The 24,890-nt window shown below is 45.6% G+C and overlaps 1 pseudogene; it reads left to right on the forward strand.

Moving 5' to 3' along the window:
* Positions 1–24,890, forward strand: part of LOC115120951 (dihydrolipoyllysine-residue succinyltransferase component of 2-oxoglutarate dehydrogenase complex, mitochondrial-like) — a 59,903-nt pseudogene that overhangs the window by 3,225 nt on the left and 31,788 nt on the right.

The raw sequence follows: 24,890 nt of genomic DNA on the forward strand, positions 1-24,890 counted from the left end.
GGTAAAGGCAATGGCTGTACTGGGGCCCTGTGCTGGATCAGATTGCATGCATTTCATCAAATGTTTGTTTGAACAGCAACCAATTCAACTGGCGTAACTATCCACTTGTTTGGTGACTGCGATAGGTGATTCCTTTTTTGTCGATAGGAAACATTATCCGTTAATTGTATGAAGGTTTGTTGTTAGGTGGTGACCGATGAAAACCATAGGCTGAAAAAAGAAAGAACATTTAAAAAAAAAAGATAAATGAAAGATGGGGATGATGTGTATCAGAGGGGAAGGAAAGAGGGGGGTAACGTGTATCAGAGGGGAAGGAAAGAGGGGGTAATGTGTATGTGTATCAGAGGGGAAGGAAAGAGGGGGGTAACGTGTATCAGAGGGAAAGAGGGGGTAACGTGTATCAGAGGGGAAGGAAAGAGGGGGTAACGTGTATCAGAGGGGAAGGAAAGAGGGGGGGTTAACGTGTATCAGTAGGAAGGAAAAGGGGGTAAAAGAGGGGAAGGGGTAACGTGTATCAGAGGGGAAGGAAAGAGGGGGGGGTCAGAGGGGAAGGAAAGAGGGGGGTAACGTGTATCAGAGGGGAAGGAAAAGGGGGGTAACGTGTATCAGAGGGGAAGGAAAGAGGGGGTATCAGGGGGTAAGTATCAGGGAAGGAAAGAGGGGGTAACTGGGGAAGGAAAGAGGGGGGTGTATCCCTGGGGAAGGAAAGAGGGGGTAATGTGTATCAGAGGGGAAGGAAAGAGGGGGGGTCCCTGGGGAAGGAAAGAACGTGTATCAGAGGGGAAGGAAAGAGGGGGTAACGTGTATCAGAGGGGGGAAAGTGGGGGAAAGAGGGGAAGGAGGGGGTAATGTGTATCAGAGGGGAAGGAAAGAGGGGGTAATCAGAGGGGAAGGAAAGAGGGGGTAACGTGTATCAGAGGGGAAGGAAAGAGGGGGTAACGTGTATCAGAGGGGAAGGAAAGAGGGGGGTAACGTGTATCAGAGGGGAAGGAAAGAGGGGGTAACGTGTATCAGAGGGGAAGGAAAGAGGGGGTAACGTGTATCAGAGGGGAAGGAAAGTGGGGGTAAGGTATCAGAGGGGAAGGAAAGAGGGGGAAGTATCAGAGGGGAAGGAAAGAAGAAGAGGGGAAGGAAAGAGGGGGGTAACGTGTATCAGAGGGGAAGGAAAGAGGGGGGGGGTATCAGAGGGGAAGGAAAGAGGGGGGTAACGTATCAGAGGGGAAGGAAAGAGGGGGTAAGAGGGGAAGGAAAGAGTATCAGAGGGGAAGGAAAGAGGGGGTAAGTATCAGAGGGGAAGGAAAAAGAAAGGGGGGTAACGTGTATCAGAGGGGAAGGGAAGTATCAGAGGGGAAGGAAAGAGGGGGTAAACGTGTATCAGAGGGGAAGGAAAGAGGGGGGTAACGTGTATCAGAGGGGAAGGAAAGAGGGGGGGGTTACGTATCAGACCGTAACAAAACATTTTTTAACAAAAAACAAACTTTCCTCGTTAGACAAGTCCAGGTAAGCCCTTCCCTGTTTTCAGTCCTTGTTTTGTTCTGTTTTGTGCATGATTAACATGGCCCAACCCAGGACTAATGTTAAATGATGGGCCTTTATTCTGTTTTATAAATTCGGGGGGAAAAAACATACTCTGTTTGGATGATGACTGTTATGCCGGTTAAGTATCAAAAATACTGTAAGTGGATAAATATCCCCATCATCAAGTAGCTGTTAATGTAGCTATACACGCAGTGTTCTCCAGAATAGACTGACTCAACAGTGGTTATCACTGTGTTGGAAACACTAATAATAATATCCTCAGTTCCTCGCTCTCCGTCTTTCACTCTCTCTCCTTATGCCCTCTTTCTCACTCTTTTCTCTTCCGCTCTCTCCCACGCAATTTTTTTCCCCTCTCTTTCTCTCTCTCTCTCTCTCTCTCTCCTTTTATCTTCTTGAAGGCCTCTCCACTGGCAACAGGGATGTCTACAGGAGCACTCAGTTGTAAGTGTCTTCTCTTGGTCCTGCGTTTATCTCAGTATGTTTGGTCTCAGGCTGAGGCCTGGAGTCATCTGAAGGTTTCACATGTATTTTTGTTTGATACAGAAAATGTTTGTTTCATGAATTATGTTTGAGAGTCTTTTAATGAGCGTTGCGCTGGTTTTAAACCCCTTGCTTTTCAAGAGGCTACTTCCTCTGTGTTTTAGATGTGAGCCTCCGTCACCAATTGTTATCTTCCACATCAGATACTTCAAGACATCTACAGCACATAGTACGTATTCAAACATCTCTCTATCCTTTCTCTGTGTAGTAAACAAGTTACTGTTTTAAATCAAATCTGCCTGACATCTTTGTGGTTTTTTTTGGGGATCAGGGGAGGAAGTTGTCACTGTCAACACCCCTCCGTTCTCTGAGTCGATCACAGAAGAGGACGTCAGGTGGGAGAAAGGTAGTTTTTTTTGGGGGGTCTCAGGAAAATCCACTCAGCTCATGTTTACTATCTTGTTGCCATCTAGGTTTTGTGCAGGACAGTAAAACCTTCCTTTGGTCTTTTCCAGCTGTTGGAGATTCAGTGAAAGAGGATGAGGTGGTGTGTGCGATCGAGACTGACAAGGTCCTGTAAACACTAAGAAGTCACATTATACACTGCTCAAATAAATAAAGGGAACACTAAAATAACACATCCTAGATCTGGATGAATGAAATATTCTTATTAAATACTTTTTTCTTTACATAGTTGAATGTGCTGACAACAAAATCACACAAAAATGATCAATGGAAATCAAATTTATCAACCCCATGGAGGTCTGGATTTGGAGTCACAATCAAAATTAAAGTGGAAAACCACACTACAGGCTGATCCAACTTTGATGTAATGTTCTTAAAACAAGTCCAAATGAGTCTCAGTAGTGTGTGTGGCCTCCACGTGCCTGTATGACCTCCCTACAACACCTGGGCATGCTCCTGATGAGGTGGCGGATGGTCTCCTGAGGGATCTCCTCCCAGACCTGGACTAAAGCATCCGCCAACTCCTGGACAGTCTGTGGTGCAACGTGGCGTTGGTGGATGGAGCGAGACATGATGTCCCAGATGTGCTCAATTGGATTCAGGTCTGGGGAACGGGCGGGCCAGTCCATAGCATCAATGCCTTCCTCTTGCAGGAACTGCTGACACACTCCAGCCACATTAGGAGGAACCCAGGGCCAACCGCACCAGCATATGGTCTCACAAAGGGTCTGAGGATCTCATCTCGGTACCTAATGGCAGTCAGGCTACCTCTGGCGACCACATGGAGGGCTGTGCGGCCCCCCAAAGAAATGCCACCCCACACCTTGACTGATCCACCGCCAAACTGGTCATGCTGGAGGATGTTGCAGGCAGCAGAACGTTCTCCACAGCGTCTCCAGACTCTGTCACGTCTGTCACATGTGCTCAGTGTGAACCTGCTTTCATCTGTGAAGAGCACAGGGCGCCAGTGGCGAATTTGCTAATCTTGGTGTTCTCTGGCAAATGCCAAACATCCTGCACGGTGTTAGGCTGTAAGCACAACCCCCACCTGTGGACGTCGGGCCCTCATACCACCCTCATGGAGTCTGTTTCTGACCGTTTGAGCAGACACATGCACATTTGTGGCCTGCTGGAGGTCATTTTGCAGGGCTCTGGCAGTGCTCCTCCTGCTCCTCCTTGCACAAAGGCAGAGGTAGCGGTCCTGCTGCTGGGTTTTTGCCCTCCTACGGCCTCCTCCACGTCTCCTGATGTACTGGCCTGTCTCCTGGTAGCGCCTCCATGCTTTGGACACTACGCTGACAGACACAGCAAACCTTCTTGCCACAGCTCGCATTGATGTGCCATCCTGGATGAGCTGCACTACCTGAGCCACTTGTGTGGGTTGTAGACTCCGTCTCATGCTACCACTAGAGTGAAAGCACCGCCATCATTCAAAAGTGACCAAAACATCAGCCAGGAAGCATAGGAACTGAGAAGTGGTCTATGGTCACCACCTGCAGAACCACTCCTTTATTGGGGGTGTCTTGCTAATTGCCTATAATTTCCACCTGTTGTCTATTCCATTTGCACAACAGCATGTGACATTTATTGTCAACCAGTGTTGCTTCCTAAGTGGACAGTTTGATTTCACAGAAGTGTGATTGACTTGGAGTTACATTGTGTTGTTTAAAGTGTTCCCTTTATTTTTTGGAGGAGTATATATAGGAATACACAATATAGCCTTTAACTGTTAAAAACATTTCCCGGTTGTTTTTTGGAGGGATTTTGTCCTACCATATCTATTGTGTTATATTCTCCTACATTATTTTAACATTTCTACACACTTCAAGGTGTTTTCTATCCAATGGTACCATTTATATACATATCCTGGCTTCTGGGGCTGAGTAACAGGCAGTTTACTTTGGGCGAGTCATTCAGACAGGATGTGGAGATAAAAAGGGTCCTCACCTTATGACGTCATTGATGATCAGATATTTATAAAAGTCAAAGCTATCAAATACTGGAATGTAGTATGTTTGAAATTTGACTAACTGTGTGTACGGTTTGATAACAAGAATGCGTTTTGTCTCAGACCTCGTTGCAGGTGCCATCTCCGGCGGCCGGTGTGATCACGGAGCTCCTGGTGCCAGATGGAGGGAGGGTAGAGGCCGGGAATCCCCTCTTCAAACTCAAAAAGGAGGTACACTCTCTCCCCATCTCCATCTTTCTCTCTCATCAAGTGTTCCAATGATTTCTAGTCTGTATGTAGGCAGCAGCCGCTCTGTGCTAGTGATGGCTGTTTAACAGTCTGATGGTCTTGTAGAATCAAAAAAGGAGCTATACTAATTCTACTGCTGCATCATTTACCTGATGTGGAATAGAGTTCCATGTAGTCATGGCTCTATGTAGTACTGTGCACCTCCCATAGTCTGTTCTGGACTTGGGGACTGTGAAGAGACCACTGGTGGCATGTCTTGTGGGGTATGTATGGGTGTCTGAGCTGTGTGTTAGTAGTTTTAAACAGACCACTAGTGGCATGTCTTGTGGGGTATGTATGGGTGTCTGAGCTGTGTGCTAGTAGTTTAAACAGACACCTTGGTGCATTCAACATGTCAATACTTCTTATATAAACAAGTAGTGAAGAAGTCAATCTGTCCTCCACTTTCAGCCAGGAGAGATTGACATGCATATTATTGTTATCTCTCATGTACATCCAAGGGCCGTACTGCTCTGTTCTGAGCCAATTGCAATTGTCCCTCTTTGTGTCACCTGACAGCATGACTGAACAGTAGTCCAGGTGAGACACAACTAGGGCCTGTAGGACCTGCCTTGTTGATAGTTTGTGAAGAAGGTAGAAACTAGGGCCTGTAGGACCTGCCTTGTTTATAGTGTTGTTAAGAAGGTAGAAACTAGGGCCTGTAGGACCTGCCTTGTTGATAGTGTTGTTAAGAAGGTAGAAACTAGGGCCTGTAGGACCTGCCTTGTTGATAGTGTTGATAAGAACGTGGAAACTAGGGCCTGTAGGACCTGCCTTGTTGATAGTGTTGTTAAGAAGGTAGAAACTAGGGCCTGTAGGACCTGCCTTGTTGATAGTGTTGTTAAGAAGGTAGAAACTAGGGCCTGTAGGACCTGCCTTGTTGATAGTGTTGTTAAGAAGGTGGAAACTAGGGCCTGTAGGACCTGCCTTGTTGATAGTGCTGTTAAGAAGGTAGAAACTAGGCCTGTAGGACCTGCCTTGTTGATAGTGTTGTTAAGAAGGTAGAAACTAGGGCCTGTAGGACCTGCCTTGTTGATAGTGTTGTTAAGAAGGTAGAAACTAGCGCCTGTAGGACCTGCCTTGTTGATAGTGTTGTTAAGAAGGTAGAAACTAGGGCCTGTAGGACCTGCCTTGTTGATAGTGTTGTTAAGAAGGTAGAAACTAGGGCCTGTAGGACCTGCCTTGTTGATAGTGTTGTTAAGAAGGTAGAAACTAGGGCCTGTAGGACCTGCCTTGTTGATAGTGCTGTTAAGAAGGTAGAAACTAGGGCCTGTAGGACCTGCCTTGTTGATAGTGCTGTGAAGAAGGTAGAAACTAGGGCCTGTAGGACCTGCCTTGTTGATAGTGCTGTTAAGAAGGTAGAAACTAGGGCCTGTAGGACCTGCCTTGTTGATAGTGTTGTTAAGAAGGTAGAAACTAGCGCCTGTAGGACCTGCCTTGTTCATAGTGTTGTTAAGAAGGTAGAAACTAGGCCCTGTAGGACCTGCCTTGTTGATAGTGTTGTTAAGAAGGTAGAAACTAGGGCCTGTAGGACCTGCCTTGTTGATAGTGCTGTGAAGAAGGTAGAAACTAGGGCCTGTAGGACCTGCCTTGTTGATAGTGTTGTTAAGAAGGTGGAAACTAGGGCCTGTAGGACCTGCCTTGTTGATAGTGTTGTTAAGAAGGTGGAAACTAGGGCCTGTAGGACCTGCCTTGTTGATAGTGCTGTGAAGAAGGTAGAAACTAGGGCCTGTAGGACCTGCCTTGTTGATAGTGTTGTTAAGAAGGTAGAAACTAGGACCTGTAGGACCTGCCTTGTTGATAGTGTTGTTAAGAAGGTAGAAACTAGGACCTGTAGGACCTGCCTTGTTGATAGTGCTGTTAAGAAGGTAGAAACTAGGGCCTGTAGGACCTGCCTTGTTGATAGTGTTGTTAAGAAGGTAGAAACTAGGGCCTGTAGGATCTGCCTTGTTGATAGTGCTGTTAAGAAGGTAGAAACTAGGGCCTGTAGGACCTGCCTTGTTGATAGTGTTGTTAAGAAGGTAGAAACTAGGGCCTGTAGGACCTGCCTTGTTGATAGTGTTGTTAAGAAGGTAGAAACTAGGGCCTGTAGGACCTGCCTTGTTGATAGTGTTGTTAAGAAGGTAGAAACTAGGGCCTGTAGGACCTGCCTTGTTGATAGTGCTGTTAAGAAGGTGGAAACTAGGGCCTGTAGGACCTGCCTTGTTGATAGTGCTGTGAAGAAGGTAGAAACTAGGGCCTGTAGGACCTGCCTTGTTGATAGTGTTGTTAAGAAGGTAGAAACTAGGACCTGTAGGACCTGCCTTGTTGATAGTGTTGTTAAGAAGGTAGAAACTAGGACCTGTAGGACCTGCCTTGTTGATAGTGTTGTTAAGGTAGAAACTAGAGCCTGTAGGACCTGCCTTGTTGATAGTGCTGTTAAGAAGGTAGAAACTAGGGCCTGTAGGACCTGCCTTGTTGATAGTGCTGTGAAGAAGGTAGAAACTAGGGCCTGTAGGACCTGCCTTGTTGATAGTGCTGTTAAGAAGGTAGAAACTAGGGCCTGTAGGACCTGCCTTGTTGATAGTGTTGTTAAGAAGGTAGAAACTAGGGCCTGTAGGACCTGCCTTGTTGATAGTGCTGTTAAGAAGGTGGAAACTAGGGCCTGTAGGACCTGCCTTGTTGATAGTGCTGTGAAGAAGGTAGAAACTAGGGCCTGTAGGACCTGCCTTGTTGATAGTGTTGTTAAGAAGGTAGAAACTAGGACCTGCCTTGTTGATAGTGTTGTTAAGAAGGTAGAAACTAGGACCTGTAGGACCTGCCTTGTTGATAGTGTTGTTAAGGTAGAAACTAGAGCCTGTAGGACCTGCCTTGTTGATAGTGCTGTTAAGAAGGTAGAAACTAGCGCCTGTAGGACCTGCCTTGTTCATAGTGTTGTTAAGAAGGTAGAAACTAGGCCCTGTAGGACCTGCCTTGTTGATAGTGTTGTTAAGAAGGTAGAAACTAGGGCCTGTAGGACCTGCCTTGTTGATAGTGCTGTGAAGACGGTAGAAACTAGGGCCTGTAGGACCTGCCTTGTTGATAGTGTTGTTAAGAAGGTGGAAACTAGGGCCTGTAGGACCTGCCTTGTTGATAGTGTTGTTAAGAAGGTAGAAACTAGGGCCTGTAGGACCTGCCTTGTTGATAGTGTTGTTAAGAAGGTAGAAACTAGGGCCTGTAGGACCTGCCTTGTTGATAGTGTTGTTAAGAAGGTAGAAACTAGGGCCTGTAGGACCTGCCTTGTTGATAGTGTTGTTAAGAAGGTAGAAACTAGGGCCTGTAGGACCTGCCTTGTTGATAGTGCTGTTAAGAAGGTGGAAACTAGGGCCTGTAGGACCTGCCTTGTTGATAGTGCTGTGAAGAAGGTAGAAACTAGGGCCTGTAGGACCTGCCTTGTTGATAGTGTTGTTAAGAAGGTAGAAACTAGGACCTGTAGGACCTGCCTTGTTGATAGTGTTGTTAAGAAGGTAGAAACTAGGACCTGTAGGACCTGCCTTGTTGATAGTGTTGTTAAGGTAGAAACTAGAGCCTGTAGGACCTGCCTTGTTGATAGTGCTGTTAAGAAGGTAGAAACTAGGGCCTGTAGGACCTGCCTTGTTGATAGTGTTGTTAAGAAGGTAGAAACTAGGGCCTGTAGGATCTGCCTTGTTGATAGTGCTGTTAAGAAGGTAGAAACTAGGGCCTGTAGGACCTGCCTTGTTGATAGTGTTGTTAAGAAGGTAGAAACTAGGGCCTGTAGGACCTGCCTTGTTGATAGTGTTGTTAAGAAGGTAGAAACTAGGGCCTGTAGGACCTGCCTTGTTGATAGTGTTGTTAAGAAGGTAGAAACTAGGGCCTGTAGGACCTGCCTTGTTGATAGTGTTGTTAAGAAGGTAGAAACTAGGGCCTGTAGGACCTGCCTTGTTGATAGTGTTGTTAAGAAGGTAGAAACTAGGCCTGTAGGACCTGCCTTGTTGATAGTGTTGTTAAGAAGGTAGAAACTAGCGCCTGTAGGACCTGCCTTGTTCATAGTGTTGTTAAGAAGGTAGAAACTAGGCCCTGTAGGACCTGCCTTGTTGATAGTGTTGTTAAGAAGGTAGAAACTAGGGCCTGTAGGACCTGCCTTGTTGATAGTGCTGTGAAGAAGGTAGAAACTAGGGCCTGTAGGACCTGCCTTGTTGATAGTGTTGTTAAGAAGGTGGAAACTAGGGCCTGTAGGACCTGCCTTGTTGATAGTGTTGTTAAGAAGGTGGAAACTAGGGCCTGTAGGACCTGCCTTGTTGATAGTGCTGTGAAGAAGGTAGAAACTAGGGCCGGTAGGACCTGCCTTGTTGATAGTGTTGTTAAGAAGGTAGAAACTAGGACCTGTAGGACCTGCCTTGTTGATAGTGTTGTTAAGAAGGTAGAAACTAGGACCTGTAGGACCTGCCTTGTTGATAGTGTTGTTAAGGTAGAAACTAGAGCCTGTAGGACCTGCCTTGTTGATAGTGCTGTTAAGAAGGTAGAAACTAGGGCCTGTAGGACCTGCCTTGTTGATAGTGTTGTTAAGAAGGTAGAAACTAGGGCCTGTAGGATCTGCCTTGTTGATAGTGCTGTTAAGAAGGTAGAAACTAGGGCCTGTAGGACCTGCCTTGTTGATAGTGTTGTTAAGAAGGTAGAAACTAAGGACCTGCCTTGTTGATAGTGTTGTTAAGGTAGAAACTAGGGCCTGTAGGACCTGCCTTGTTGATAGTGTTGTTAAGAAGGTAGAAACTAGGGCCTGTAGGACCTGCCTTGTTGATAGTGTTGTTAAGAAGGTAGAAACTAGGGCCTGTAGGACCTGCCTTGTTGATAGTGTTGTTAAGAAGGTAGAAACTAGGGCCTGTAGGACCTGCCTTGTTGATAGTGTTGTTAAGAAGGTAGAAACTAGGGTCTGTAGGACCTGCCTTGTTGATAGTGCTGATAAGAAGGTAGAAACTAGGTCTGTAGGACCTGCCTTGTTGATAGTGCTGTTAAGAAGGTAGAAACTAGGGCCTGTAGGACCTGCCTTGTTGATAGTGTTGTTAAGAAGGTAGAAACTAGGGCCTGTAGGACCTGCCTTGTTTATAGTGTTGTTAAGAAGGTAGAAACTAGGGCCTGTAGGACCTGCCTTGTTGATAGTGTTGTTAAGAAGGTAGAAACTAGGGCCTGTAGGACCTGCCTTGTTGATAGTGTTGTTAAGAAGGTAGAAACTAGGGCCTGTAGGACCTGCCTTGTTGATAGTGTTGTTAAGAAGGTAGAAACTAGGGTCTGTAGGACCTGCCTTGTTGATAGTGCTGATAAGAAGGTAGAAACTAGGGTCTGTAGGACCTGCCTTGTTGATAGTGCTGTTAAGAAGGTAGAAACTAGGGCCTGTAGGACCTGCCTTGTTGATAGTGTTGTTAAGAAGGTAGAAACTAGGGCCTGTAGGACCTGCCTTGTTGATAGTGTTGTTAAGAAGGTAGAAACTAGGACCTGTAGGACCTGCCTTGTTGATAGTGTTGTTAAGGTAGAAACTAGAGCCTGTAGGACCTGCCTTGTTGATAGTGCTGTTAAGAAGGTAGAAACTAGGGCCTGTAGGACCTGCCTTGTTGATAGTGTTGTTAAGAAGGTAGAAACTAGGGCCTGTAGGATCTGCCTTGTTGATAGTGCTGATAAGAAGGTAGAAACTAGGGTCTGTAGGACCTGCCTTGTTGATAGTGCTGTTAAGAAGGTAGAAACTAGGGCCTGTAGGACCTGCCTTGTTGATAGTGTTGTTAAGAAGGTAGAAACTAGGGCCTGTAGGACCTGCCTTGTTTATAGTGCTGATAAGAAGGTAGAAACTAGGGTCTGTAGGACCTGCCTTGTTGATAGTGCTGTTAAGAAGGTAGAAACTAGGGCCTGTAGGACCTGCCTTGTTGATAGTGTTGTTAAGAAGGTAGAAACTAGGGCCTGTAGGACCTGCCTTGTTGATAGTGTTGTTAAGAAGGTAGAAACTAGGACCTGTAGGACCTGCCTTGTTGATAGTGTTGTTAAGGTAGAAACTAGAGCCTGTAGGACCTGCCTTGTTGATAGTGCTGTTAAGAAGGTAGAAACTAGGGCCTGTAGGACCTGCCTTGTTGATAGTGTTGTTAAGAAGGTAGAAACTAGGGCCTGTAGGACCTGCCTTGTTGATAGTGCTGTTAAGAAGGTAGAAACTAGGGCCTGTAGGACCTGCCTTGTTGATAGTGTTGTTAAGAAGGTAGAAACTAGGGCCTGTAGGATCTGCCTTGTTGATAGTGCTGTTAAGAAGGTAGAAACTAGGGCCTGTAGGACCTGCCTTGTTGATAGTGTTGTTAAGAAGGTAGAAACTAGGGCCTGTAGGACCTGCCTTGTTGATAGTGTTGTTAAGAAGGTAGAAACTAGGGCCTGTAGGACCTGCCTTGTTGATAGTGTTGTTAAGAAGGTAGAAACTAGGGCCTGTAGGACCTGCCTTGTTGATAGTGTTGTTAAGAAGGTAGAAACTAGGGCCTGTAGGACCTGCCTTGTTGATAGTGTTGTTAAGAAGGTAGAAACTAGGGCCTGTAGGACCTGCCTTGTTGATAGTGTTGTTAAGAAGGTAGAAACTAGGGCCTGTAGGACCTGCCTTGTTGATAGTGTTGTTAAGAAGGTAGAAACTAGGGTCTGTAGGACCTGCCTTGTTGATAGTGCTGATAAGAAGGTAGAAACTAGGGTCTGTAGGACCTGCCTTGTTGATAGTGCTGTTAAGAAGGTAGAAACTAGGGCCTGTAGGACCTGCCTTGTTGATAGTGTTGTTAAGAAGGTAGAAACTAGGGCCTGTAGGACCTGCCTTGTTTATAGTGTTGTTAAGAAGGTAGAAACTAGGGCCTGTAGGACCTGCCTTGTTGATAGTGTTGTTAAGAAGGTAGAAACTAGGGCCTGTAGGACCTGCCTTGTTGATAGTGTTGTTAAGAAGGTAGAAACTAGGGCCTGTAGGACCTGCCTTGTTGATAGTGTTGTTAAGAAGGTAGAAACTAGGTCTGTAGGACCTGCCTTGTTGATAGTGCTGATAAGAAGGTAGAAACTAGGGTCTGTAGGACCTGCCTTGTTGATAGTGCTGTTAAGAAGGTAGAAACTAGGGCCTGTAGGACCTGCCTTGTTGATAGTGTTGTTAAGAAGGTAGAAACTAGGGCCTGTAGGACCTGCCTTGTTTATAGTGTTGTTAAGAAGGTAGAAACTAGGGCCTGTAGGACCTGCCTTGTTGATAGTGTTGTTAAGAAGGTAGAAACTAGGGCCTGTAGGACCTGCCTTGTTGATAGTGTTGTTAAGAAGGTAGAAACTAGGGCCTGTAGGACCTGCCTTGTTGATAGTGTTGTTAAGAAGGTGGAAACTAGGGCCTGTAGGACCTGCCTTGTTGATAGTGTTGTTAAGAAGGTAGAAACTAGGCCTGTAGGACCTGCCTTGTTGATAGTGTTGTTAAGAAGGTAGAAACTAGGGCCTGTAGGACCTGCCTTGTTGATAGTGTTGTTAAGAAGGTAGAAACTAGCGCCTGTAGGACCTGCCTTGTTGATAGTGTTGTTAAGAAGGTAGAAACTAGGGCCTGTAGGACCTGCCTTGTTGATAGTGTTGTTAAGAAGGTAGAAACTAGCGCCTGTAGGACCTGCCTTGTTGATAGTGTTGTTAAGAAGGTAGAAACTAGGGCCTGTAGGACATGCCTTGTTGATAGTGTTGTTAAGAAGGTAGAAACTAGGGCCTGTAGGACCTGCCTTGTTGATAGTGTTGTTAAGAAGGTAGAAACTAGGGCCTGTAGGACCTGCCTTGTTGATAGTGTTGTTAAGAAGGTAGAAACTAGGGCCTGTAGGATCTGCCTTGTTGATAGTGCTGTGAAGGTAGAAACTAGGGCCTGTAGGACCTGCCTTGTTGATAGTGCTGTGAAGAAGGTAGAAACTAGGGCCTGTAGGACCTGCCTTGTTGATAGTGTTGTTAAGAAGGTGGAAACTAGGGCCTGTAGGACCTGCCTTGTTGATAGTGTTGTTAAGAAGGTGGAAACTAGGGCCTGTAGGACCTGCCTTGTTGATAGTGTTGTTAAGAAGGTAGAAACTAGCGCCTGTAGGACCTGCCTTGTTGATAGTGTTGTTAAGAAGGTAGAAACTAGGGCCTGTAGGACCTGCCTTGTTGATAGTGTTGTTAAGAAGGTAGAAACTAGGGCCTGTAGGACATGCCTTGTTGATAGTGTTGTTAAGAAGGTAGAAACTAGGGCCTGTAGGACCTGCCTTGTTGATAGTGTTGTTAAGAAGGTAGAAACTAGGGCCTGTAGGACCTGCCTTGTTGATAGTGTTGTTAAGAAGGTAGAAACTAGGGCCTGTAGGATCTGCCTTGTTGATAGTGCTGTGAAGGTAGAAACTAGGGCCTGTAGGACCTGCCTTGTTGATAGTGCTGTGAAGAAGGTAGAAACTAGGGCCTGTAGGACCTGCCTTGTTGATAGTGTTGTTAAGAAGGTGGAAACTAGGGCCTGTAGGACCTGCCTTGTTGATAGTGTTGTTAAGAAGGTGGAAACTAGGGCCTGTAGGACCTGCCTTGTTGATAGTGTTGTTAAGAAGGTGGAAACTAGGGCCTGTAGGACCTGCCTTGTTGATAGTGTTGTTAAGAAGGTAGAAACTAGTGCCTGTAGGACCTGCCTTGTTGATAGTGTTGATAAGAAGGTAGAAACTAGGGCCTATAGGACCTGTCTTGTTGATAGTGTTGTTAAGAAGGTAGAAACTAGGGCCTGTAGGACCTGCCTTGTTGATAGTGTTGTTAAGAAGGTAGAAACTAGGCCTGTAGGACCTGCCTTATTGATAGTGTTGTTAAGAAGGTAGAAACTAGGGCCTGTAGGACCTGCCTTGTTGATAGTGTTGTTAAGAAGGTAGAAACTAGGGCCTGTAGGATCTGCCTTGTTGATAGTGTTGTTAAGAAGGTAGAAACTAGGACCTGTAGGACCTGCCTTGTTGATAGTGTTGTTAAGAAGGTAGAAACTAGGACCTGTAGGACCTGCCTTGTTGATAGTGTTGTTAAGGTAGAAACTAGAGCCTGTAGGACCTGCCTTGTTGATAGTGCTGTTAAGAAGGTAGAAACTAGGGCCTGTAGGACCTGCCTTGTTGATAGTGTTGTTAAGAAGGTAGAAACTAGGGCCTGTAGGACCTGCCTTGTTGATAGTGTTGTTAAGAAGGTAGAAACTAGGGCCTGTAGGACCTGCCTTGTTGATAGTGTTGTTAAGAAGGTAGAAACTAGGGCCTGTAGGACCTGCCTTGTTGATAGTGTTGTTAAGAAGGTAGAAACTAGGTCTGTAGGACCTGCCTTGTTGATAGTGCTGATAAGAAGGTAGAAACTAGGGTCTGTAGGACCTGCCTTGTTGATAGTGCTGTTAAGAAGGTAGAAACTAGGGCCTGTAGGACCTGCCTTGTTGATAGTGTTGTTAAGAAGGTAGAAACTAGGACCTGTAGGACCTGCCTTGTTGATAGTGTTGTTAAGAAGGTAGAAACTAGGGCCTGTAGGATCTGCCTTGTTGATAGTGCTGTGAAGGTAGAAACTAGGGCCTGTAGGACCTGCCTTGTTGATAGTGCTGTTAAGAAGGTAGAAACTAGGGCCTGTAGGACCTGCCTTGTTGATAGTGTTGTTAAGAAGGTGGAAACTAGGGCCTGTAGGACCTGCCTTGTTGATAGTGTTGTTAAGAAGGTAGAAACTAGGGCCTGTAGGACATGCCTTGTTGATAGTGTTGTTAAGAAGGTAGAAACTAGGGCCTGTAGGACCTGCCTTGTTGATAGTGTTGTTAAGAAGGTAGAAACTAGGCCTGTAGGACCTGCCTTGTTGATAGTGTTGTTAAGAAGGTAGAAACTAGGGCCTGTAGGATCTGCCTTGTTGATAGTGCTGTGAAGGTAGAAACTAGGGCCTGTAGGACCTGCCTTGTTGATAGTGCTGTGAAGAAGGTAGAAACTAGGGCCTGTAGGACCTGCCTTGTTGATAGTGTTGTTAAGAAGGTGGAAACTAGGCCTGTAGGACCTGCCTTGTTGATAGTGTTGTTAAGAAGGTGGAAACTAGGCCTGTAGGACCTGCCTTGTTGATAGTGTTGTTAAGAAGGTGGAAACTAGGGCCTGTAGGACCTGCCTTGTTGATAGTGTTGTTAAGAAGGTAGAAACTAGTGCCTGTAGGACCTGCCTTGTTGATAGTGTTGATAAGAAGGTAGAAACTAGGGCCTATAGGACCTGTCTTGTTGATAGTGTTGTTAAGAAGGTAGAAACTAGGGCCTGTAGGACCTGCCTTGTTGATAGTGTTGTTAAGAAGGTAGAAACTAGGCCTGTAGGACCTGCCTTATTGATAGTGTTGTTAAGAATGTAGAAACTAGGGCCTGTAGGACCTGCCTTGTTGATAGTGTTGTTAAGAAGGTAGAAACTAGGGCCTGTAGGATCTGCCTTGTTGATAGTGTTGTTAAGAAGGTAGAAACTAGGACCTGTAGGACCTGCCTTGTTGATAGTGTTGTTAAGAAGGTAGAAACTAGGACCTGTAGGACCTGCCTTGTTGATAGTGTTGTTAAGGTAGAAACTAGAGCCTGTAGGACCTGCCTTGTTGATAGTGCTGTTAAGAAGGTAGAAACTAGGGCCTGTAGGACCTGCCTTGTTGATAGTGTTGTTAAGAAGGTAGAAACTAGGACCTGTAGGACCTGCCTTGTTGATAGTGTTGTTAAGGTAGAAACTAGAGCCTGTAGGACCTGCCTTGTTGATAGTGCTGTTAAGAAGGTAGAAACTAGGGCCTGTAGGACCTGCCTTGTTGATAGTGTTGTTAAGAAGGTAGAAACTAGGGCCTGTAGGACCTGCCTTGTTGATAGTGTTGTTAAGAAGGTAGAAACTAGGGCCTGTAGGACCTGCCTTGTTGATAGTGTTGTTAAGAAGGTAGAAACTAGGGCCTGTAGGACCTGCCTTGTTGATAGTGTTGTTAAGAAGGTAGAAACTAGGGTCTGTAGGACCTGCCTTGTTGATAGTGCTGATAAGAAGGTAGAAACTAGGGTCTGTAGGACCTGCCTTGTTGATAGTGCTGTTAAGAAGGTAGAAACTAGGGCCTGTAGGACCTGCCTTGTTGATAGTGTTGTTAAGAAGGTAGAAACTAGGACCTGTAGGACCTGCCTTGTTGATAGTGTTGTTAAGAAGGTAGAAACTAGGGCCTGTAGGATCTGCCTTGTTGATAGTGCTGTGAAGGTAGAAACTAGGGCCTGTAGGACCTGCCTTGTTGATAGTGCTGTGAAGAAGGTAGAAACTAGGGCCTGTAGGACCTGCCTTGTTGATAGTGTTGTTAAGAAGGTGGAAACTAGGGCCTGTAGGACCTGCCTTGTTGATAGTGTTGTTAAGAAGGTAGAAACTAGGGCCTGTAGGACATGCCTTGTTGATAGTGTTGTTAAGAAGGTAGAAACTAGGGCCTGTAGGACCTGCCTTGTTGATAGTGTTGTTAAGAAGGTAGAAACTAGGGCCTGTAGGATCTGCCTTGTTGATAGTGCTGTGAAGGTAGAAACTAGGGCCTGTAGGACCTGCCTTGTTGATAGTGCTGTGAAGAAGGTAGAAACTAGGGCCTGTAGGACCTGCCTTGTTGATAGTGTTGTTAAGAAGGTAGAAACTAGGGCCTGTAGGACCTGCCTTGTTGATAGTGTTGTTAAGAAGGTGGAAACTAGGGCCTGTAGGACCTGCCTTGTTGATAGTGTTGTTAAGAAGGTGGAAACTAGGGCCTGTAGGACCTGCCTTGTTGATAGTGTTGTTAAGAAGGTAGAAACTAGTGCCTGTAGGACCTGCCTTGTTGATAGTGTTGATAAGAAGGTAGAAACTAGGGCCTATAGGACCTGTCTTGTTGATAGTGTTGTTAAGAAGGTAGAAACTAGGGCCTGTAGGACCTGCCTTGTTGATAGTGTTGTTAAGAAGGTAGAAACTAGGCCTGTAGGACCTGCCTTATTGATAGTGTTGTTAAGAATGTAGAAACTAGGGCCTGTAGGACCTGCCTTGTTGATAGTGTTGTTAAGAAGGTAGAAACTAGGGCCTGTAGGATCTGCCTTGTTGATAGTGTTGTTAAGAAGGTAGAAACTAGGACCTGTAGGACCTGCCTTGTTGATAGTGTTGTTAAGAAGGTAGAAACTAGGACCTGTAGGACCTGCCTTGTTGATAGTGTTGTTAAGGTAGAAACTAGAGCCTGTAGGACCTGCCTTGTTGATAGTGCTGTTAAGAAGGTAGAAACTAGGGCCTGTAGGACCTGCCTTGTTGATAGTGTTGTTAAGAAGGTAGAAACTAGGGCCTGTAGGACCTGCCTTGTTGATAGTGTTGTTAAGAAGGTAGAAACTAGGGCCTGTAGGACCTGCCTTGTTGATAGTGTTGTTAAGAAGGTAGAAACTAGGGCCTGTAGGACCTGCCTTGTTGATAGTGTTGTTAAGAAGGTAGAAACTAGGGTCTGTAGGACCTGCCTTGTTGATAGTGCTGATAAGAAGGTAGAAACTAGGGTCTGTAGGACCTGCCTTGTTGATAGTGCTGTTAAGAAGGTAGAAACTAGGGCCTGTAGGACCTGCCTTGTTGATAGTGTTGTTAAGAAGGTAGAAACTAGGGCCTGTAGGACCTGCCTTGTTTATAGTGTTGTTAAGAAGGTAGAAACTAGGGCCTGTAGGACCTGCCTTGTTGATAGTGTTGTTAAGAAGGTAGAAACTAGGCCTGTAGGACCTGCCTTGTTGATAGTGTTGATAAGACGGTGGAAACTAGGCCTGTAGGACCTGCCTTGTTGATAGTGTTGTTAAGAAGGTAGAAACTAGGGCCTGTAGGACCTGCCTTGTTGATAGTGTTGTTAAGAAGGTAGAAACTAGGGCCTGTAGGACCTACCTTGTTGATAGTGTTGTTAAGAAGGTGGAAACTAGGGCCTGTAGGACCTGCCTTGTTGATAGTGTTGTTAAGAAGGTAGAAACTAGGCCTGTAGGACCTGCCTTGTTGATAGTGTTGTTAAGAAGGTAGAAACTAGGGCCTGTAGGACCTGCCTTGTTGATAGTGTTGTTAAGAAGGTAGAAACTAGCGCCTGTAGGACCTGCCTTGTTGATAGTGTTGTTAAGAAGGTAGAAACTAGGGCCTGTAGGACCTGCCTTGTTGATAGTGTTGTTAAGAAGGTAGAAACTAGGGCCTGTAGGACCTGCCTTGTTGATAGTGTTGTTAAGAAGGTAGAAACTAGGGCCTGTAGGACCTGCCTTGTTGATAGTGTTGTTAAGAAGGTAGAAACTAGGGCCTGTAGGATCTGCCTTGTTGATAGTGCTGTGAAGAAGGTAGAAACTAGGGCCTGTAGGATCTGCCTTGTTGATAGTGCTGTGAAGGTAGAAACTAGGGCCTGTAGGACCTGCCTTGTTGATAGTGCTGTGAAGAAGGTAGAAACTAGGGCCTGTAGGACCTGCCTTGTTGATAGTGTTGTTAAGAAGGTGGAAACTAGGGCCTGTAGGACCTGCCTTGTTGATAGTGTTGTTAAGAAGGTGGAAACTAGGGCCTGTAGGACCTGCCTTGTTGATAGTGTTGTTAAGAAGGTGGAAACTAGGGCCTGTAGGACCTGCCTTGTTGATAGTGTTGTTAAGAAGGTAGAAACTAGTGCCTGTAGGACCTGCCTTGTTGATAGTGTTGATAAGAAGGTAGAAACTAGGGCCTATAGGACCTGTCTTGTTGATAGTGTTGTTAAGAAGGTAGAAACTAGGGCCTGTAGGACCTGCCTTGTTGATAGTGTTGTTAAGAAGGTAGAAACTAGGCCTGTAGGACCTGCCTTATTGATAGTGTTGTTAAGAATGTAGAAACTAGGGCCTGTAGGACCTGCCTTGTTGATAGTGTTGTTAAGAAGGTAGAAACTAGGGCCTGTAGGATCTGCCTTGTTGATAGTGTTGTTAAGAAGGTAGAAACTAGGACCTGTAGGACCTGCCTTGTTGATAGTGTTGTTAAGAAGGTAGAAACTAGGACCTGTAGGACCTGCCTTGTTGATAGTGTTGTTAAGGTAGAAACTAGAGCCTGTAGGACCTGCCTTGTTGATAGTGCTGTTAAGAAGGTAGAAACTAGGGCCTGTAGGACCTGCCTTGTTGATAGTGTTGTTAAGAAGGTAGAAACTAGGGCCTGTAGGACCTGCCTTGTTGATAGTGTTGTTAAGAAGGTAGAAACTAGGGCCTGTAGGACCTGCCTTGTTGATAGTGTTGTTAAGAAGGTAGAAACTAGGGCCTGTAGGACCTGCCTTGTTGATAGTGTTGTTAAGAAGGTAGAAACTAGGGTCTGTAGGACCTGCCTTGTTGATAGTGCTGATAAGAAGGTAGAAACTAGGGTCTGTAGGACCTGCCTTGTTGATAGTGCTGTTAAGAAGGTAGAAACTAGGGCCTGTAGGACCTGCCTTGTTGATAGTGTTGTTAAGAAGGTAGAAACTAGGGCCTGTAGGACCTGCCTTGTTTATAGTGTTGTTAAGAAGGTAGAAACTAGGGCCTGTAGGACCTGCCTTGTTGATAGTGTTGTTAAGAAGGTAGAAACTAGGGCCTGTAGGACCTGCCTTGTTGATAGTGTTGATAAGACGGTGGAAACTAGGGCCTGTAGGACCTGCCTTGTTGATAGTGTTGTTAAGAAGGTAGAAACTAGGCCTGTAGGACCTGCCTTGTTGATAGTGTTGTTAAGAAGGTAGAAACTAGGGCCTGTAGGACCTACCTTGTTGATAGTGTTGTTAAGAAGGTGGAAACTAGGCCTGTAGGACCTGCCTTGTTGATAGTGTTGTTAAGAAGGTAGAAACTAGGCCTGTAGGACCTGCCTTGTTGATAGTGTTGTTAAGAAGGTAGAAACTAGGGCCTGTAGGACCTGCCTTGTTGATAGTGTTGTTAAGAAGGTAGAAACTAGCGCCTGTAGGACCTGCCTTGTTGATAGTGTTGTTAAGAAGGTAGAAACTAGGGCCTGTAGGACCTGCCTTGTTGATAGTGTTGTTAAGAAGGTAGAAACTAGGGCCTGTAGGACCTGCCTTGTTGATAGTGTTGTTAAGAAGGTAGAAACTAGGGCCTGTAGGACCTGCCTTGTTGATAGTGTTGTTAAGAAGGTAGAAACTAGGGCCTGTAGGATCTGCCTTGTTGATAGTGCTGTGAAGAAGGTAGAAACTAGGGCCTGTAGGACCTGCCTTGTTGATAGTGTTGTTAAGAAGGTGGAAACTAGGGCCTGTAGGACCTGCCTTGTTGATAGTGTTGTTAAGAAGGTGGAAACTAGGGCCTGTAGGACCTGCCTTGTTGATAGTGTTGTTAAGAAGGTGGAAACTAGGGCCTGTAGGACCTGCCTTGTTGATAGTGTTGTTAAGAAGGTGGAAACTAGGGCCTGTAGGACCTGCCTTGTTGATAGTGTTGTTAAGAAGGTAGAAACTAGGGCCTGTAGGACCTGCCTTGTTGATAGTGTTGTTAAGAAGGTAGAAACTAGGGCCTGTAGGACCTGCCTTGTTGATAGTGTTGTTAAGAAGGTAGAAACTAGGGCCTGTAGGATCTGCCTTGTTGATAGTGCTGTGAAGAAGGTAGAAACTAGGGCCTGTAGGACCTGCCTTGTTGATAGTGTTGTTAAGAAGGTAGAAACTAGGGCCTGTAGGACCTGCCTTGTTGATAGTGCTGTGAAGAAGGTAGAAACTAGGGCCTGTAGGACCTGCCTTGTTGATAGTGCTGTGAAGAAGGTAGAAACTAGGGCCTGTAGGACCTGCCTTGTTGATAGTGCTGTGAAGAAGGTAGAAACTAGGGCCTGTAGGACCTGCCTTGTTGATAGTGTTGTTAAGAAGGTAGAAACTAGGGCCTGTAGGACCTGCCTTGTTGATAGTGCTGTTAAGAAGGTAGAAACTAGGGCCTGTAGGACCTGCCTTGTTGATAGTGCTGTGAAGAAGGTAGAAACTAGGGCCTGTAGTACCTGCCTTGTTGATAGTGTTGTTAAGAAGGTAGAAACTAGCGCCTGTAGGACCTGCCTTGTTCATAGTGTTGTTAAGAAGGTAGAAACTAGGGCCTGTAGGATCTGCCTTGTTGATAGTGCTGTGAAGAAGGTAGAAACTAGGGCCTGTAGTACCTGCCTTGTTGATAGTGTTGTTAAGAAGGTAGAAACTAGGGCCTGTAGGACCTGCCTTGTTGATAGTGTTGTTAAGAAGGTAGAAACTAGGGCCTGTAGGATCTGCCTTGTTGATAGTGCTGTGAAGAAGGTAGAAACTAGGGCCTGTAGGACCTGCCTTGTTGATAGTGTTGTTAAGAAGGTAGAAACTAGGGCCTGTAGAACCTGCCTTGTTGATAGTGCTGTGAAGAAGGTAGAAACTAGGGCCTGTAGGACCTGCCTTGTTGATAGTGTTGTTAAGAAGACAGAAACTAGGCCTGTAAGGACCTGCCTTATTGATAGTGTTGTTAAGAAGGTAGAAACTAGGGCCTGTAGGACCTGCCTTGTTGATAGTGTTGTTAAGAAGGTAGAAACTAGGACCTGTAGGACCTGCCTTGTTGATAGTGTTGTTAAGGTAGAAACTAGAGCCTGTAGGACCTGCCTTGTTGATAGTGCTGTTAAGAAGGTAGAAACTAGGGCCTGTAGGACCTGCCTTGTTGATAGTGTTGTTAAGAAGGTAGAAACTAGGGCCTGTAGGACCTGCCTTGTTGATAGTGTTGTTAAGAAGGTAGAAACTAGGGCCTGTAGGACCTGCCTTGTTGATAGTGTTGTTAAGAAGGTAGAAACTAGGGCCTGTAGGACCTGCCTTGTTGATAGTGTTGTTAAGAAGGTAGAAACTAGGTCTGTAGGACCTGCCTTGTTGATAGTGCTGATAAGAAGGTAGAAACTAGGGTCTGTAGGACCTGCCTTGTTGATAGTGCTGTTAAGAAGGTAGAAACTAGGGCCTGTAGGACCTGCCTTGTTGATAGTGTTGTTAAGAAGGTAGAAACTAGGGCCTGTAGGACCTGCCTTGTTTATAGTGTTGTTAAGAAGGTAGAAACTAGGGCCTGTAGGACCTGCCTTGTTGATAGTGTTGTTAAGAAGGTAGAAACTAGGGCCTGTAGGACCTGCCTTGTTGATAGTGTTGATAAGACGGTGGAAACTAGGGCCTGTAGGACCTGCCTTGTTGATAGTGTTGTTAAGAAGGTAGAAACTAGGGCCTGTAGGACCTGCCTTGTTGATAGTGTTGTTAAGAAGGTAGAAACTAGGGCCTGTAGGACCTACCTTGTTGATAGTGTTGTTAAGAAGGTGGAAACTAGGGCCTGTAGGACCTGCCTTGTTGATAGTGTTGTTAAGAAGGTAGAAACTAGGCCTGTAGGACCTGCCTTGTTGATAGTGTTGTTAAGAAGGTAGAAACTAGGGCCTGTAGGACCTGCCTTGTTGATAGTGTTGTTAAGAAGGTAGAAACTAGCGCCTGTAGGACCTGCCTTGTTGATAGTGTTGTTAAGAAGGTAGAAACTAGGGCCTGTAGGACCTGCCTTGTTGATAGTGTTGTTAAGAAGGTAGAAACTAGGGCCTGTAGGACCTGCCTTGTTGATAGTGTTGTTAAGAAGGTAGAAACTAGGGCCTGTAGGACCTGCCTTGTTGATAGTGTTGTTAAGAAGGTAGAAACTAGGGCCTGTAGGATCTGCCTTGTTGATAGTGCTGTGAAGAAGGTAGAAACTAGGGCCTGTAGGATCTGCCTTGTTGATAGTGCTGTGAAGGTAGAAACTAGGGCCTGTAGGACCTGCCTTGTTGATAGTGCTGTGAAGAAGGTAGAAACTAGGGCCTGTAGGACCTGCCTTGTTGATAGTGTTGTTAAGAAGGTGGAAACTAGGGCCTGTAGGACCTGCCTTGTTGATAGTGTTGTTAAGAAGGTGGAAACTAGGGCCTGTAGGACCTGCCTTGTTGATAGTGTTGTTAAGAAGGTGGAAACTAGGGCCTGTAGGACCTGCCTTGTTGATAGTGTTGTTAAGAAGGTAGAAACTAGTGCCTGTAGGACCTGCCTTGTTGATAGTGTTGATAAGAAGGTAGAAACTAGGGCCTATAGGACCTGTCTTGTTGATAGTGTTGTTAAGAAGGTAGAAACTAGGGCCTGTAGGACCTGCCTTGTTGATAGTGTTGTTAAGAAGGTAGAAACTAGGCCTGTAGGACCTGCCTTATTGATAGTGTTGTTAAGAATGTAGAAACTAGGGCCTGTAGGACCTGCCTTGTTGATAGTGTTGTTAAGAAGGTAGAAACTAGGGCCTGTAGGATCTGCCTTGTTGATAGTGTTGTTAAGAAGGTAGAAACTAGGACCTGTAGGACCTGCCTTGTTGATAGTGTTGTTAAGAAGGTAGAAACTAGGACCTGTAGGACCTGCCTTGTTGATAGTGTTGTTAAGGTAGAAACTAGAGCCTGTAGGACCTGCCTTGTTGATAGTGCTGTTAAGAAGGTAGAAACTAGGGCCTGTAGGACCTGCCTTGTTGATAGTGTTGTTAAGAAGGTAGAAACTAGGGCCTGTAGGACCTGCCTTGTTGATAGTGTTGTTAAGAAGGTAGAAACTAGGGCCTGTAGGACCTGCCTTGTTGATAGTGTTGTTAAGAAGGTAGAAACTAGGGCCTGTAGGACCTGCCTTGTTGATAGTGTTGTTAAGAAGGTAGAAACTAGGGTCTGTAGGACCTGCCTTGTTGATAGTGCTGATAAGAAGGTAGAAACTAGGGTCTGTAGGACCTGCCTTGTTGATAGTGCTGTTAAGAAGGTAGAAACTAGGGCCTGTAGGACCTGCCTTGTTGATAGTGTTGTTAAGAAGGTAGAAACTAGGGCCTGTAGGACCTGCCTTGTTTATAGTGTTGTTAAGAAGGTAGAAACTAGGGCCTGTAGGACCTGCCTTGTTGATAGTGTTGTTAAGAAGGTAGAAACTAGGGCCTGTAGGACCTGCCTTGTTGATAGTGTTGATAAGACGGTGGAAACTAGGGCCTGTAGGACCTGCCTTGTTGATAGTGTTGTTAAGAAGGTAGAAACTAGGGCCTGTAGGACCTGCCTTGTTGATAGTGTTGTTAAGAAGGTAGAAACTAGGGCCTGTAGGACCTACCTTGTTGATAGTGTTGTTAAGAAGGTGGAAACTAGGGCCTGTAGGACCTGCCTTATTGATAGTGTTGTTAAGAATGTAGAAACTAGGGCCTGTAGGACCTGCCTTGTTGATAGTGTTGTTAAGAAGGTAGAAACTAGGGCCTGTAGGACCTGCCTTGTTGATAGTGTTGTTAAGAAGGTAGAAACTAGCGCCTGTAGGACCTGCCTTGTTGATAGTGTTGTTAAGAAGGTAGAAACTAGGGCCTGTAGGACCTGCCTTGTTGATAGTGTTGTTAAGAAGGTAGAAACTAGGGCCTGTAGGATCTGCCTTGTTGATAGTGTTGTTAAGAAGGTAGAAACTAGGACCTGTAGGACCTGCCTTGTTGATAGTGTTGTTAAGAAGGTAGAAACTAGGACCTGTAGGACCTGCCTTGTTGATAGTGTTGTTAAGGTAGAAACTAGAGCCTGTAGGACCTGCCTTGTTGATAGTGCTGTTAAGAAGGTAGAAACTAGGGCCTGTAGGACCTGCCTTGTTGATAGTGTTGTTAAGAAGGTAGAAACTAGGACCTGTAGGACCTGCCTTGTTGATAGTGTTGTTAAGGTAGAAACTAGAGCCTGTAGGACCTGCCTTGTTGATAGTGCTGTTAAGAAGGTAGAAACTAGGGCCTGTAGGACCTGCCTTGTTGATAGTGTTGTTAAGAAGGTAGAAACTAGGGCCTGTAGGACCTGCCTTGTTGATAGTGTTGTTAAGAAGGTAGAAACTAGGGCCTGTAGGACCTGCCTTGTTGATAGTGTTGTTAAGAAGGTAGAAACTAGGGCCTGTAGGATCTGCCTTGTTGATAGTGTTGTTAAGAAGGTAGAAACTAGGACCTGTAGGACCTGCCTTGTTGATAGTGTTGTTAAGAAGGTAGAAACTAGGACCTGTAGGACCTGCCTTGTTGATAGTGTTGTTAAGGTAGAAACTAGAGCCTGTAGGACCTGCCTTGTTGATAGTGCTGTTAAGAAGGTAGAAACTAGGGCCTGTAGGACCTGCCTTGTTGATAGTGTTGTTAAGAAGGTAGAAACTAGGGCCTGTAGGACCTGCCTTGTTGATAGTGTTGTTAAGAAGGTAGAAACTAGGGCCTGTAGGATCTGCCTTGTTGATAGTGTTGTTAAGAAGGTAGAAACTAGGACCTGTAGGACCTGCCTTGTTGATAGTGTTGTTAAGAAGGTAG

Source organism: Oncorhynchus nerka, linkage group LG24 (genome assembly GCF_034236695.1).
Source record: "Oncorhynchus nerka isolate Pitt River linkage group LG24, Oner_Uvic_2.0, whole genome shotgun sequence".
NCBI classification, from domain to species: domain Eukaryota; kingdom Metazoa; phylum Chordata; class Actinopteri; order Salmoniformes; family Salmonidae; genus Oncorhynchus; species Oncorhynchus nerka.